We start from the raw sequence: 16,647 nt of genomic DNA, 5'->3' as shown, positions 1-16,647 counted from the left end.
AAGATTTGGACAATCTCATCTATCAGCAATGTCCTTCAGAGACTGGCTGAATAACCTGCAGGGGCAGGTTCCTGAATGAAGAAATAGAAAGAAAAAAGCTTAATCCTATTTTAATAATTGATTATTAATATAAAAGGAAAACAATTAGTTTTCTCATTTCTTGATGTACTCTATGATCTAATGAAACCGGGCTGCTTGTTAACTGTTGTACATGCCTCACTTTCTTTTGCTTAGGTAGCTGTGTGATACAGTGCATAGAGGGTAGCACTTGGAGTCAGGAAATTCTGAGTTCAAATCTGGACTTCAAAATAACTAGCTACATGATCCTGGGCAAGGAATTTAACCTCTGATTCAATTTCTGTTTCTATAAAATGGGGGAAAGGATAGCATCTTCCTCTCAGGGTTGTTATGAAGTTATCTCACAGCATCTCATTTTAATTAGATGATATTTGTAAAGTGTTTTGAAAACCTTTAAGTGAAATAAATAAATAAATGCTAGTGATTGTTATGATAATGATGGTGATGTTATTGTCTTTCCCTTTACTTGTGTCTGTTTAATTCCTACATATCCTTTATAACCCAGTTCTTTGCTGTCGCCTATAAGAAGTCTTCTTTGGTTCCACCATTCGGTGATATTTTCCCTCTTAAGATTCTATAGATCATACAATGAGTCCATCTCATGTATTTATTACATCCCATAGGATCCTAGATTTAGAGCCAGAGAGGACTGAAGATGTCACTTAGTGGAAGCTGCAACCAAGATAGATCAAATGACCTGCCCAATCCTACAAGTAATCCGCACAGCTGGGATTTGAATCCAAGGCCAGCTTTCCTAGCACTGAACCACATTGCCTCCTTCTTCTATTGCACTTAAGTTATTTGTGTCTGTACCATTTACCCTTCCTAGATCATATATTCTCTGAGGGCAAAGACTAAATTATATCTTAAGTGTCGTTATTCCCCTACATTGAACACAGTCCTCTGCAAATTATAGGCATTTACTAAGCAATTTTTAAATCGAATTTATAGTCACATAATTTTAACAATTATGTACTCATATTGTTGGTATTTTGCTTATGTGTCTTACTGTTGCCTCTGCAACTAGATTATAAGCTCTCTGAGGGCATGGAATGTGACAGCCTTTCCTGATGTCTTCCAAAGTTTGTTGCACTGTGTTGAGTTCTGAGTGGTTGCTGAATAAAATGTGTTGTTGGACTAATCACACTGCTGTTCTTTTCAATCCCAGCAAAGCCTCAGCTTTACTTAATATCAAACTGGTCCTAAAAGACTGTTCCCCTTGTGACAACTCCATATTCAAGATAATATGGGGGGGCGGGTAGGTGGCACAGTGGATAAGCACCGGCCCTGGATTCAGGAGGACCTGAGTTCAATTCCGGCCTCAGACACTTGACAATTACTAGCTGTGTGACCCTGGGCAAGTCACTTAACCCCCATTGCCCCACCAAACCCCCCCCCCAAAAAAAAAAACAAACAAAAAAAGATAATATGGAAAAGAAATCTTTGACCTGAGAACTCCAAAGGTCCAAATGAGGGAAGGGGCTGACCTGGAAAACTTAGAACTTCGTTCTAATGCTTTGTTGCTCACATATAGCTAGCTCATCATGACAGTAAACTGGAGTCCAACCAGGTGGTCCTGATTTCTGTTTTGGAAGGCTTGGAAAAAGTACCTTCAAGGTAGGTGCCTTTAAGGCCAGGAAGGGCCAATTCTGAGATGCTGAGAAGCCCTGGAGGGGAAAAATAAAAGCATCTCCTCCAAACTATAGTTGCCTGTATATGTATCAAAGCTGAAAGGCTGTGCTAGCAGCTTTGGAGAGGGAGAGAAGATGCTAATGAAGCGTGAAGTGGCTGCTTTCAGCAGAGCCTTCTGGGCAACACGCCACCAGCTTGCTTTCCTTCCTACCCATTTATTTATTTATATTCTTAATTAATGGAAATTTCAACTCCCATTAGATCAGGAGGAATCCATAATAAACAGTCAGCGCATTAGGCAGGCAGGGCTTCTGGGGAAGGACTGAAGCTTGCCTCCCTTCTCTCTACCAGTCACATGGGCTGCTCAAGTGGACAGCAAACCCAGGATGTGAGCCAGGTGCAGAAGGGTGATATGGCTAGTGGTTCTAACTAGGGCACTATCTTTGGGCTTCCTGTCACCCAAGGCATTCATTTCTTTAGTATCTTTCAAGACTTTGCCTATTGTGGAAGTAACTCCATGGAAATGACTTTTCAGCTCCCCAACCTCCCTAGTCTCTCTGTCTCTGTCTCTGTCTCTCTGTCTCTCTTTCAATCAAGGAGCAAAGGGTTACCTGGGGAATAAACCTCAGACAGGCAAACAAAAACACCAGCTGTGCTAAATGTGTAAATCTTCCATTGAAAAAGCATGTCTGTATGAATCTTTCCCCCTGTGGTATTCACTCTCCAATATTGGTCATAGGGCCTCATAGCCTAAGGTACAAGAGTCATGGTCCACTCAGCTTTTCCCTGAACCCTCAGCTCCCTTCTAATCATACCTATTCTTTCTCTGGCCCAATCTAAAGCAGTTCATCCATCTCCTCAACAATTCCACTATGTCACTTGTAACTGCTTATCTATGGGAACAAATTTCCTTACATCCTCACATTTTTCATCCAACATTTCTTCCACCTCTACAATTTCATTAAAACCTTACTCTTTGGTGAGGACATTTCTAACAATCAATCCATTAACATTTATTAAATATCTACTGTAGGGGACAGCTAGGTGGCACAGTGGATAAAGCACCATCCCTGGATTCAGGAGGACCTGAGCTCAAATCCAGTCTCAGATAATTGACACTAGTTGTGTGACCCTGGGCAAGTCACTTAACCCTCATTGCCCTGCAAAAAGCTCCAAACCTAAAAAAACCAAATTAAATATCTACTGTGTGATAGGCACTATGACAATTTTTGAGAGGCGAAGACAAAAAAGGTCCCTGGCCTCAAGGAGTTTACATCCTATCAGAGAAAATAACACATGTTCATACAATAAAACATAAAAAATATACAAGCAAAAATCTTCTTCTATTGGAAGATTGCTTTTCCTACTCGTATCCAGCCCCCAGACTCAAAGTATCAGAAGTATCAGACTTAGTATCAGAAGGCATAGCTATGAAGTTCAATTCTTCTTTTCACTTCTGTCTTTCATAATCCCTACCTTCTTTCAAGGTTCAGCTCAAGAGTCACCTTCTATGTGGGAGTCTTTCCTGATCCTTCCTCCCAGATGGTAATATATTACCCCTTCCCCATCTCCCCAAATTACCCTGTGTATACTTGCCAACTAGGTGACGCAGTGGGTAGAGTGCTGGATCTGGAGTCAGAAAGAACTGACTTCAAATCCTATATCAAACACAATCCATGTGACCCTGGGAAAGTCATTTAACCACTGTCTGATGCAGTTTCCCCATCTGTAAAATGGAGATGATAATAGTATCTATCTCCTAAGGTTCTCGTGAGAATGAAATGAGACAACTTAGTGTCCCCAAAGTCTTAGGGCATTCTGAACTATTAAAGCTTAAAAATGCACTTAGGACTTCTGGCACACTGTATCATCAAGCCCTTAGCAAACCCTAAATCATTATATGAAGGCTTATTATTATTATTTTAATGTTATTACTATAGTGTACATATCATTATGAGGACATGCTATTTCTAACAGCTGCAGCTGTTTGGGTCAAGAGCTCTAGACCCTGTGTATGCTCTTTGAGGGTAGGGACTGTTTTCACTTTTGTCTTTGTATCCCCTGCTCCCAGCCTAGTGCCTATCATACACTCACATTTAAGAAATGTTTATCAATTGTTGGATCACAGTGTATTCTTCTACCATCATCCCTTGGTGAGCTTTCCTTTTCTGAGACAAATGCAATGTGTTCAGCTTGCTCCCTAAACTCATTACCATCATCATTTCCATCACCTTTGCTGCATTCTAGGTCATTCTCTTTGATATTCTCCAGTGACAATAATATCTGGCCTGTGGTCGTCTTCTCCATCTCCGCTCTTGCTTCAATATTAATGAAGATAACCCCTCTGTCAACCTGACCACAATGTCTTAATCTTCTCTACCCTATTGACTTCCATTTCCACTCCTCTTTGGTCACATACTGACATGGCCAAGTCTTAGACTCCACCTTCTGTATCACTTCACAGATCTGGAATATCATAATTCTTTTTTCCAGTGACAACCTCTGATTCTTTATCTTCTATTCTCTTACACTAAGCCTTTTTGACACACCCCTTGTCTCTCTATCCATTCCTTTCAATTAATTCAATTAAAAATTAAAAATTCAACATATATTTACTTAGTAATTGCATTTACTTTGTGCAAAGCACTGTGTTATTTGCTAGGATGAGGGATTATCTTCCAGACACTCTGTGATCTGTTGTTGCTGTTTGTTCTTTGTTCTCGAAGTGGACAATAACATTGGGGTGCTGTCATGACTTGCAGTGAATTGGATTTTTAAGTGAGGCAGGTGCAAAATCACTAGCCTCACTCTTTCCTCCAAAACCATCTGGGTCCAGTGGCAAGATATATATCAGGATGAAATGACTGGAGATGGCCCTGGAATTTTAAGGCAATTGGGGTTAAATGACTTGCCCAGGATCACACAGCCAGTAAGTATCTGAGGACAGATTTGAACTCAGATCCTCCCAAATTCAGGGCCAGTGCTCCATCTACTATGCCACCCAGCTGCCCCCCATGAGAGGAGATGCCATATTGAGTCTGAGAACAGTCCAACTTGGTTGGAAGAGATATAATGAAGGGAAATAATGTGAAAAAAAGAATGGAAAGGTAGGTTCCAGACAGTTCACAGGGGTTCTTTAATGCCAAGCAAAACTGACATTTTACCTTAGAGTTAATAGAGAGCCATTGAATATTTTGAGCTGGGGTGTGAGATGGTCAATCCTGTGCCTCCTTAACTAGCTTGGACCTCAAGGTCTAAGTCACCAACTACATCTGGGTATGGTCTCAGTCATGATTTGCTTCACTCTTTGGGTATCTTCTTACTAGCCATCTTTTTGCTTTGCTGCTTGGACCAGAAAAAAAATACTTAAACCACATGTATTCATCTCATCCCCCACATCCATTTTTCAATTCTTGAACCAGATTCATATCAACTGTGCATTTGCTCCTTGAAAAGGTATATCCATCTATTTCTTAGTACAGTACCCAGCACATGGTACATATTTAACAATTTCTTTTTGACCCGTTGACAACTCTTCTTTGGCTCAACTCACCATCCTGTAATGTTCCAACCCAAAATACCTCTCTCTCTTTTCACCACTTTTCTATATGCTTCATCTCCCATTAGAACATAAACTCCTTGAAGGCATGGGATGTCTTTGCTTTGTGTTTGTATTACTAGCACTTGGCACAGTGTTCGGCATGTAGTAATGGCTTAATAAATACTTTTTTCATTCATACACTCATATTATATCACTTGTTTGAATGCTGCTATCCCTTGGGTTGAGAGTCCACCATTAGAAGGCATGTTCTCTCACCTGTGCTTAGAAAGTTAAAGAAACTTGAGGTGCTGCCCTCTCAGGCCTCTGGGAGCATGCACAAGGAGTTCTTCAGATTGCTTCTGCTGAAAAGAAACTACTCATGATTCCTGAAGAACTAGAGCAAGGTTGGGAGTGAGAAATCCCCTCATCCCATACTATATTCTAGAAGAAATACAAGGAAAGAAGTGAAAAAGGGAAAAAATGCTGAGTGGTCTATTGGTTCATCATTATAGGTGGGTAAATCTATGGGCAGCCTCTGACAAAATACTGTCCTCCAAAGAATTCCAGCCAATAAATCATCTTGGAGGGAGCCAGCAGAAGACAATAAAGAGTTGTCTTTGTCCTATGAAAAGGTTCCAATGTGATTATCCATACGCTATAGAGAGAGATGTTTTTGAATACTCCAACTGAAAACTGATTGTATCACATGCTCATCAAATTGAATTCATTAAAGAATGATTAATACCCCAATCTCCCTTAAGCCACATCATCAACTTTCTATAGGACATAAAAACATTTTGCTAAAAAAGTTTAGGGATCTGCTTTCAACAGTCTAGTAGGGATTGATACCAATCCAGATAGTTATAATATAAAATTAGTGCACAAGAGAGTTATAAAACAAAGTGTTTTGTGAGCTGTAAGCAAAAGGCTATCAACCAGAAAGGGGATCAGGGAAGATCTTTGAGATCCAACTCTGAGATTATGTGATTTTCTTCCTATAGGGATGGGAAATTGACCAGAAGACCATATGATCTCTGATTCTATGTAGTAACCAATGTTCTTTTTTACACCAGGTACCTCCAGGACCAGAAGGAGTTAAAATGTAATCTCCCTCCCAAAATGAGCAATTTATTTCATTCCTTCCTGGAAAGATCAAGGCATCCACTTACAAGGAAGAGAGCATCTGGGGCATTGAGCATCATCAGTGAGAATGATTTAAACTGCTGATTCACACCTGTGGGTTCAGACTGAGTTGTAACTTCTTGAGTAAAAAAAAGAACTGGGCATTATTTTGGACAGCCCATTGGACCCAGTTGCTCAAAGTGGATAGTGACAGTCCAAAGGATGAGCAAAGACACTAGTCTGCTTCAGGAAAGAACTGGATAACAACTGGAACAGTATTATAATTCTATCCAGTAAATCAATGCTCCCTCCTCACCTTGAATACCTCATTCCCTTCTGCTTCTCACCTCATCTCAAAAAGGACAGAGCAGAAATAGAAAAGGTCTCCAGAAGGGCACACCAGATGAATATGGGGGAAGGACTAGCTTCTATACAAAGAAAGATTAAATATTTCATTTTGAAAGGAGTGGAGAAAAGAAGCAAGCTATCACAGAGGTGGGGAACATAATGGATGGCACAGAGAAAGACAATTGTAGACTTCCAGTTACCCTTTTCCCTATTCGGAGAACAAGGCACCACTTGACAAAATTAAAAGAGAACAAATTTAGAACAGATGAAAGGAAATACTTTCTACACCATGTATAATTAACCTATGAAACAACCTAACCCACATGCTATTACTGAAGCCCATAGTTTAGCCAGGCTCCAAGACATTAAGAAGAATAACAACGGTTTCCGTGCTCACTCTCCTTAGGACTGCATCTCCCCAGGTAATTTCTTCTTTCTTTCATGACATGAGCTGATCACCAGCTTCAGTTAAGGCTTTTTCCCTTTGGATGCCAAATAATCATGATTAAACTAGGCATGTAGAATCATTGGAAGAGAACTTAAAGATCAGGTCTTTTTTTTTGGGGGGGGTGAGGCAATTGGGGTTAAGTGACTTGCCCAAGATCACACAGCTAGTAAGTGTCAAGTGTCTGAGGCTGGATTTGAACTCAGGTCCTCCTGAATCCAGGGCTGATGTTCTATCCATTGTGCCACCTACCTGCTCCGATCAAGTCTTTTTGTTGTTGTTTTTTTGTTTTTGTAGGGCAATGAGGGTTAAGTGACTTGCCCAGGGTCACACAGCTAGTAAATGTCAAGTGTTTGAGGTCGGATTTGAACTCAAGTCCTCCTGAATCCAGGGCCAGTGCTTTATCCACCGCGCCACCTAGCTGCCCCCGATCATCAAGTCTTAACTCCCCATTTTCCAGATGAGGAAACTGATACACAGAGAGACAGAACTTTTTTTTTTTTTTAACAGAAGACTTGTAGTTATTCACTGGAAGAATGAGAATGAGTTTCCAGACCTCTCATCTCCAAGTTCATTGCTCTTTTCCAGCTATGACTTATAGAAGTTTCTCTTTCCCACCCCCAACATGAGGATCAAATTATAGAGGGGGCCACAAACTTAAAGACCAGCTGCATGGTAAAGTGGGCAAAGTACTGAACCTGGAGAAAGGAAAACACCTGGGTTTAAATGCCAGTTCCAATAGCCAATCTGTTGCCTCAACACAGATAGGTTATTTAACCCCAATAAACTTCATTTTCTTCATCTCTGAAATAATTGTTGCACTACCTCTCTAACAAGGCTGTTGTGAGGAAACTGCTTTGTAAATCCTAAAAGGCTATCAATATGTGAATTATTATTACCATCATCTAGCCCAACTACCTCATTTTTTTTTTTGGTGAGGCAATGAGGGTTAAGTGACTTGCCCAGGGTCACACAGCTAGTAAGTGTTAAGTGTCTGAGGCCGGATTTGAACTCAGGTACTCCTGAATCCAGGGCCGGTGCTTTACCACTGCGCCATCTAGCTGCCCCCAACTACCTCATTTTTGAGATGTGGAAACCAAGGTGCAGAAAGATGAGGAGACTTGCTCAAGGTCACATAGCAAGTTAGGAAGAGAATTTTTAAAACTCAGTTTTTTTTTTTTAATTAAATAAAAATATTTTTTCTCTCTCCCAATCCTCATCCCCTTGGAAAAAAAAAAGGAAAACAAAATTCTTGTAACAAGTATGCATAGCCAAGTAGAATAATGCTTGCTTCCCTTGGGTCCAAAAGTATATGACTCATTATTATATAATGATTGGAATGATGCCACCTGCTGGAGACTTACTATAGAAAAGATCCACCATGAGGAGAAGACCTCTGAGGGCAAGCCTTGCAGTCAAGGTCCTTTGCGTCAGGAAGTGATGTTTGTTCGTGGGTACTGTCTATCAAGGCTACCAGCCAATCAACTTGAGGAGCCTCCCATTTCTGGGAGGAGGACACGAAGGAGGAAGGAGGCAGTGGTGGGACTGTGCTTCCTCTTTGGCTTCGAGACATCGGCATGGTGGCAGGGAACTTCAGAAGTGGGAGATGAGGAAGGCTAGGACTGCCAGGTTATAAGAAATTTCTTCTCAATCTTTCTCTTTCTTTTACTATCTTTCAATAAACCCTTAAAAAAATTCCAAACTCATTTATCAGTGATTTTAGTCAGTTTCCTCCCAAAACTGGGGGGGGGGGACAGATTAGAACCCACATTTGGAATTTTGAATTACACATTTAGAAGAGTTCTTATTCTATTTCTGATTCTGTCAAGACTTGTTTTCATTTTGGTTCCCAGCCCCAACAATTAGGGAAGCATTGCTATCCTTCCAATAGTTTAGTGAAGACCAGAATCATAGAAAATACCTTGGAAGCAATTGGTATCAACCCCTTCATTTTTACAAATGAGGAAACTTTGAGACCCCCAAAGTAACCCCAAAGTGATGACCAGTATCACATAGCTATTTTCTAAATCAGGTAGAGATATGAATTGGTCTCTAACTTTCATAAAAATCAATTTGTAAATATAAAATGACCAATGACATTTACTAAGGTGGTACAGTAGGAAATGTGGGTATAAAAGATTTCTCTCCCCAAAAGTCTGTGACATACTCTCCCACTAGTACATACAGAGTCCAGGGGAAAGTGGGCTCAATCTTAGAGACAGTCTATGGCAAAGGGTTGTGAACAACTCATGCTTGTTAGAAGTTTTCCTTCTCCCCCCTTCAATAGGAGACACTTGAATGTCCTTTGAGCTATGGAGTTGATTTTCTGTTTAGCTCTTTGTGGAACCATCAATCTGTTTCTATCACATACAGTCTGTTCTCAGTTCAGAATACCAGTGGAATATGTGTGTGGCCCAGGGGATTTCTCTTGCTCTTACTACTTGGCTGAACCATTGCCTTTTCTTTTTTCTGAATCAAATTATTTATTTATTTTTTTTTTGGTGAGGCAATTGGGGTTAAGTGCCTTGCCCAGGGTCACACAGCTAGTAAGCATCAAGTGTCTAAGGCCGAATTTGAACTCAGGACCCCCTGACTCCAGGGCTAGTGCTCTATCCACTGTGCCATCTAGCTGCCCCTAAATTAATTTTTAATGAGCAAAAATCTATTTTCTTTCCATCTCCATTTCCCCCTCATTTAAAAAAAAAGAAAATGCAATTGCAATAGTGGTCAGTCAATAAACACTTATTAAGGACCAATTATGTACTAGTCACATTGGAGGCAGCTAGATGGCTCAGTGGATAGAACATTGGGCCTAGAGTCAGGAAGACCTGAATTTAAATCTGTCCTCAGATACTTACTAGCTGTGTGATCCTGGGCAAGTCATTTAAGAAAATGGCAAACCACTCTAGTGTCTTTGCCAAGAAAACCCCATATGGGGTCATGAAGGTTAGAACACACCTGAACGATTGAATAATAATAATATATGCTAAGCACTGGGGATGCAAAAAGAGGCAAACTATAGTCCTTACCCTCAAGCTCACAGGCAAACAAATATGTATAAACTATATAAAAGATAAGTGGGAAATAATTAACCTCAGAGGGAAGGTGTTAGAATTAAGAGAATTTGGGAAAGGTTTCCTGTAGAAGACAGAGTTTTAGTTGGGACTTCAAAGAAACCTGAGAAGCCAGTAGGTGGAGATGATGGAGAGTATTCCAGGAATGCAGGACAGTTAGATAGGCTGACTTTCAGTTGTCTTAGGAAATCTTGCCAAATAGTTGAGTTCTTACCCCAGTAGTTTGTCTTTTGGTTTATCAAACACTAGATTCAAATGTTTTCTGTTTTTTGCAAAACATAGATCTACTCTATTTCACTGATTGACCTCTATTTTTCTTAACCATATCAAGTTATTGTTATGATTACTGCTTTGTAGTATAATTAGGAATCTGGTACTGCTTGGCCCTTTATTCCTACTTCTTCCCCCCCCCCCCAATTTTTCTACTTGTGATTCTTGCCTTTTCCCTCTTCCAGATGAAAAGTGACCAAATATTCATATTCAATGACACTGACATAAAATTTAGTTGTATATCCAAGGAGGTCAATGACAGAAATAAAATGCTCTTATATGTTGAGATATTCATAGCAGCACTTTGTGGGATACAAGAACTAGAAACAAAATAGATGCCCATTGACTGAGAAATAGTGAAACAAACCTTGATGCAACTATGAGGCTGATGGTAAGCAGAGCAATAGTCAATGAGCGCTGCAGAAGAGATCACGATATAAGGGGCCTCTGGGTTTATTGCTGGGATGAAACACAATAATTGAATATCGGAGTTGGAAAGGCCCTTAGAAATCATAAATTACGATACATATCTGGACATATATTTCTGTTATAATGTCTCTCTCCCCCCCAAATGGTTATTCAGCATGCGCTTGAAGACCTCTAGTGAGAGAGAACAAATTCCCTCTCCTGGTTGGTCCCTATGTTTTTGGACAGCTCTAAGAGCTAGGGAGTTTTTCCTGACATTGAGCCAAAGTCTGCCTCTTTGTAATTCATCCATTTATCATAGGTATGCTCTCTGGGCTCTTGGGGTTAAAAAAAACCAAACACAAGTTTAATTTTCCCACATTCACAGACCCTAATATACTTAAAAATAGTTATCATATATCTCCCAAGTCTTTCCTTCTCTAGGTCAAACATCTCCAGCTCCTCTAATTGATCTCCATATGCCATGACCATTCATGTCCAAGGACAACCACCATGGTTGTCATCCTCTGAACATGATCCCTTTTACTCCCGTCTTTTCTAAATTGTGTTGCCTAGAACTGAACATAATTCTTCAGATGGGATCTGACCAAGATAGATTCCTAGACAGATGGACTCTCTCCTTATTTCCATGACCCTTGTCTCTCTTAATACACCATTCCCCCAAATCACTCTAACTTTTATGTCTACCATGTCACATTGTTGAGCAATATTATTAAAACTCTGACATCTTTATCAAAGGAAATAGTCACATTTATCCAATTGGTACTTGAAGTTGACTTTTTGGACCCAAGTATAAGATTTTACATTTAAACCTGTTATTTCTACTTGTTAGATTCAGCCCCGTGTTCTGAACAATGAGATCTTTTTGAATCTGACTCCATTAGAGTCAGAGTATCAGTATGTTAGTTATCCCTCCTACTTTGGGTCATCTACACACACCTATGCCACCTATATATTTATCTCAATCATTTATTTATTTGGACTAGACGTGATTTTGATGTTATAGGGAACTCCTCTGTCAGTGTGGATCAGTAATTGGTCTGCATTTTTTTTAGGCTCAGAGAGTTGCATGAAGCACTTCACAGAGGGGTTTAATAAATTTCCAGGTGTGATCTAGGTAGTATATGTCAGAGGCAGGTCTTTTTTTTTCTTTTTTCTTTTTTTTTTTGTGGGCAATGGGGGTTAAGTGACTTGCCCGGGGTCACAGAGCTAGTAAGTGTCAAGTGTCTGAGACTGGATTTGAACTCAGGTCCTCCTGAATCCAGGGCCAGTACTTTATCTATCCACTGTGCCACCTAGCTGCCCCTAAGAGCCAGGTCTTTTTGACCTAGGTCTTCCTGTCTCCAAGGCTGCTGTTCTATCAACTATTCTACACTGCCTCACCAAGTCACTGATAAAGATATAAACATCACAAGGTCAAAGAAATATATTCACAGTAAAAATTATGATTATCCAGTTATATCTACCTCCTTCTTATTTCCTTGTGGCTAATCTCCAGCTAATCCCCTTGTATTTCCCTTTGGTCCTCATTTAGATGAGAGCTATTATTCTCTGGACCATGTCTTGCTCTTACAATGGCATCTAGTATCAGGACTTGGTAGGATATTCGGGGATAGTCAGGTAATGTTGCTTTAAAGACCAGAGAAGGCAGTTAGTTTCATTAGGGACACCTGAGATCTTCAAAAGGAGAAGAGTCAGTTTCAATTATCTTTGAGTCTACCTCACAGGGAACTTCTCACTCCTGCTTGTTTGGTGTTTAAATCTGACCTGCCACTTTAGACTTTTCTCTTTGAATCTCTCTCTTGGCTTTGCTGATTAGAACCCTCTAACCTTTCTGCAATTGACTTAGCAGTTTTAATATCTACTAGACACCACATGTCAATCTCTGCTCCTCTTTTTTCAACCTGTGATCCACTTCAATTTTAAGAGATACTTGGGTGTGCCTTCCCAGGTGAAAGAGTTTATCATTGGGGAGACCTTGCCACAGGTCTGCTGATTCTCACTGTCCCAGTTGATGACAATACCCATCAATTTTTAAATATTCCTGAACCCATTCAGTTAGATCCAATTCATTTCCACACATATTAACAGGAAGCTTACTGTGTGCTAGGCACTGTGCTGGGCATTTCAAAGATGAAAAACCACAGAATCCCTTATTTAGGAGATTATAATCTAATAGGGATAATATGATGCATGCACAAATAAATATGCTAATAATTATTCACACTTACATTATGTTTTGCTTTGCTCGCATCAATCCTGTGAGGTGGGTGGTACAAATATTATTGTTCCCATCTTATAGATGAGGAAACTGATGTACAAAGAAGTTAAAGAGACTTGCCCAAAATCACACAGCTAGTAAATGGGAGTGTTGACAATTAAACACAGGTCTTCTGCCTCCAAGACCAATGTTCATTCCATTACACCATACAATCTCAAGGTTCAATCTGACCATGGAAAAGGAGAAATCCAGACAAAACACTCTTGATGGTATTTGAGGAGGAGGAGGGCTCTGTCAACAGTGGCATGTGTTATTTAAATTATTGGGGGACTAGGCTGGGTTTTCTAAAATATTACTAAATTATATATTAATGGTTATTGCACCAATTTTTGCAGTAAGCATTTATTATTAATTAATATCACATATTTTAAAAGTATTGACTACATGTCTCCCTGACTTCCCCACTAACCACAGGCTTACAGGCCTAAACAATTACATACCTAGCATATTTAGCCAAGAGGAGAGGGTACATGGAGAGTAAAAGAGAGTCCAGGAAAGAAGAGAGACAAGTGAGTGACCCTGGTGTGCCCAGCGATTTTATCCTCTTTTTGGTAGAGGCGGGTCACCATACATTGATCTAAGCTCATTGGTTAGCATCATTCAGTTCCATTGATTTACATAACTTGGGGGTTGATCTAGAGATCAAATTCCAGCCATCTGTCTAGGTTTGCTTCTTCCCCTAGCTAATCAGAAGGCTCAATCTGCATTCCTTTTGTTAAGCTGAAGGCTCAGCCCAGGCTCATTGCTGGTGAGGGGGAGAGAGCAGCTAAAATAGGCATTGGGTGAGGGCTTTATGGAAGAGGTGGCTTCTGTGCTAGGTCTGGAAAGAAGGTAAGGATATGAAAGGGGGAGGCAATGGAATGCACCTTAGGTACAAAGAATGGGCTAAAGGATTGCAGAGGGGATAGAGTACACACAGCATGTGGTCTGGGAACAGCTGGTATGCCAATTTTCCTGTAGAGTTTTTAAGAGCAGTGCTGTAATAAGAGGAAGTAGAGTGCAGTTAAAGAGACATTGGAATCCAGGTCAAGAGGACGTGGATTTATGTCTTACTTTGGACCCTTAGTTGCTGTGTGACCTTAGGTAAGTCACCTAAATTTTATGGCTTTCAGTTTTCTCATCTGGGAAATGAGAGTTCAATTCAAGGTCTCTCCCAATTTGAAATCTAAGATCTTATATTCTAGCTACAAGTTCTGCCTTTAAGGAACAATTTTCTTTCATTTGGGGAGGTCTTTATATTAGGACACATAATATTAATTTTTTGGGGGGGGCAATGAGAGTTAAGTGACTTGCCCAGGGTCACACAGCTAGTAAGTGTCAAGTGTCTGAGGCCAGATTTGAACTCAGGTCCTCCTGAATCCAGGGCCGGTGCTTTTTCCGCTACGCCACCTAACTGCCCCCAACATTAATTCTTAATTTTGAGCAATAGCATGGCATACAGGATAGAGCAGTCGACCTAGAATCATAAAGACCGAAGTTTGAATCCCACCCTAAACACTTACTAACTGTGTGGCCCTGGGCAAGTCACTTAACCTCTCTGAGTCTCAGTTTCCTCATCTGTACAATGAGGATAATGATGGCACATATATACCAGCATTGTTATGAGGCTCAAATGAGATAATATATGTAAGTCATATTTATGAGTACACCAAGATTTATGAATCCTTTCTCCCCCCTAATAGGTCCATGAGATGGACAGAACAATTATAGTTACCCTTATTTAGAAAGGAAAGTGGTGGTGGTTGTCCCTTGTTCTCAAAGAGTACCAAAATGACATTACTATGTTAGAGTCAAGTTACAATGTGTCCAACTGTGGCTGATCAGACCAATAAGGGCTTAGAATGCTCTACCACAAGTTGGGCACAAAATTCAGAAAGTGTGAAAAAATAATAGGGTTTTGGGAACACCCAAAGCACCCCTCCCCCTCATTGATTGGATTAAGATTGATTAGATTGACTGACTTTGCTGATTAACTCACTTTAAGTTAATTCCATTAAAACCACACCTGCCTGGCCCTCAAGAGGTTGTGTTCTCAGAGGGTGTGAACTCTGACCTCAACACAAGTCCAGTGAACCAATGGATTTGGTTGATGCTAGCCAATTAGCTTGAATCAGTGTGTAAGGACAGCCTCTCCTCCGGACCTAGAAAAAGCTTCCACACGAAGTTACTCTAAGTTAGACTCTCTCTGAGGTGCTCTTGGTGGCAGAGGGCTTGGAGGAAGAAGCAGGCCAGGCTGAGTTCTATTCTCTCCTTTAGGCTAGATAGGTCTTTTTCTTAACTTTCAGAGACATGTGTGCTCTCTTTACTAATATTTAATATGCTTTAATAAATGCTTAATGCCCCCAAACTGGTGCTAATGCTTCTAATTTATAAATAAGAACCATATTAAGAAACCCAGCTAATTTTCCCCAAACTTGGGACAGAAATAAAGCTACCACACATATAGTTTTACTCTTCACAGAAGGAAGACTGAGAGGTGGAAATGTCTCACACATAAATAAGGAACTTGGCTAAGACTAGAACCTATATCCTCTGCTGCCACACCCAGCATTTTCCCCATGAAGCCACTTTGAGAATGGATGGTTCAACCACACCATAGAAGGCTTTAAGAGTTGGTATAGGTGGAAATCCTATAAAAACAAATGTTGAAAACTATCTCTACATGTAACTAGAAAATAATAAAATACTTTTATTTTAAAAATTGGGGAAAATGCTAAAAATAAATAAATTAATTTTTAAAAAAGAGTTGGTATAGGCTAAGGAGCTTGTATTTCATTAGAGACTTTCAATAGGGACCTATCTAAATTGTTTGAGCAAGGAAGTGACATGATCAGATCTGTGCATTGGGAATGTTGTTTTGGCAGCTATGTGAAGGATAGGAGGAAGAGCAGTACTGGAAGCAGGAACCAGGGGAGGTAACAAACAGTTCACAGCTCATACAGGCATTCAGCCTGGGCATCTCCTTACCACCTTTTTCTCTTTACCCAGAACAGCACTATCTAGGTATGATTTTCAGGGACTGTCTCTCTCCCTGATCAAGTTAATCCATTCACTTTTGGAACTCCATCCTGGGGCTGAGCTGTCCTGTTTTGGGAATGAGGGCAAACTCTCTTAATCTACTCTTTGGTCATCTCTCCCATCCAGACATTCTCCTATTGTATCTTGACATGTACCCTTCCACTCTATGTCCCTCCCCTGGTCTGGAAGTATTGATGGTACTGATACTGCCATTGCTTCTAGGAGGGGCATGATGACTAACCTGTGACTCTACTTACCATCTTTATGGATTTTTAGACCCATTCCCTTGCCTTGCTGTTGTTCAGTAGTTTCTCAGTTGTGTCTGATCTTTCATGATTCCATTTGGGGTTTTCTTGGCAGAGATACTGGAGTGGTTTGCTCATTTTATAGATGAGGAAAGTGAGGCAAACAA

General features: G+C 40.3%; 1 pseudogene; it reads right to left on the bottom strand.

Annotated features, from left to right (window-relative positions):
- Window positions 1-6,007: 6,007 nt before the first annotated feature.
- Window positions 6,008-16,647, bottom strand: part of LOC122754611 — a 28,651-nt pseudogene continuing 18,011 nt past the window's right edge.

This window comes from Dromiciops gliroides, chromosome 4 (genome assembly GCF_019393635.1).
Source record: "Dromiciops gliroides isolate mDroGli1 chromosome 4, mDroGli1.pri, whole genome shotgun sequence".
Lineage (NCBI taxonomy): Eukaryota > Metazoa > Chordata > Mammalia > Microbiotheria > Microbiotheriidae > Dromiciops > Dromiciops gliroides.
The sequence above is the reverse complement of the archived record's forward strand: the minus strand, read 5'-3'. Positions and strand labels throughout refer to the sequence as shown.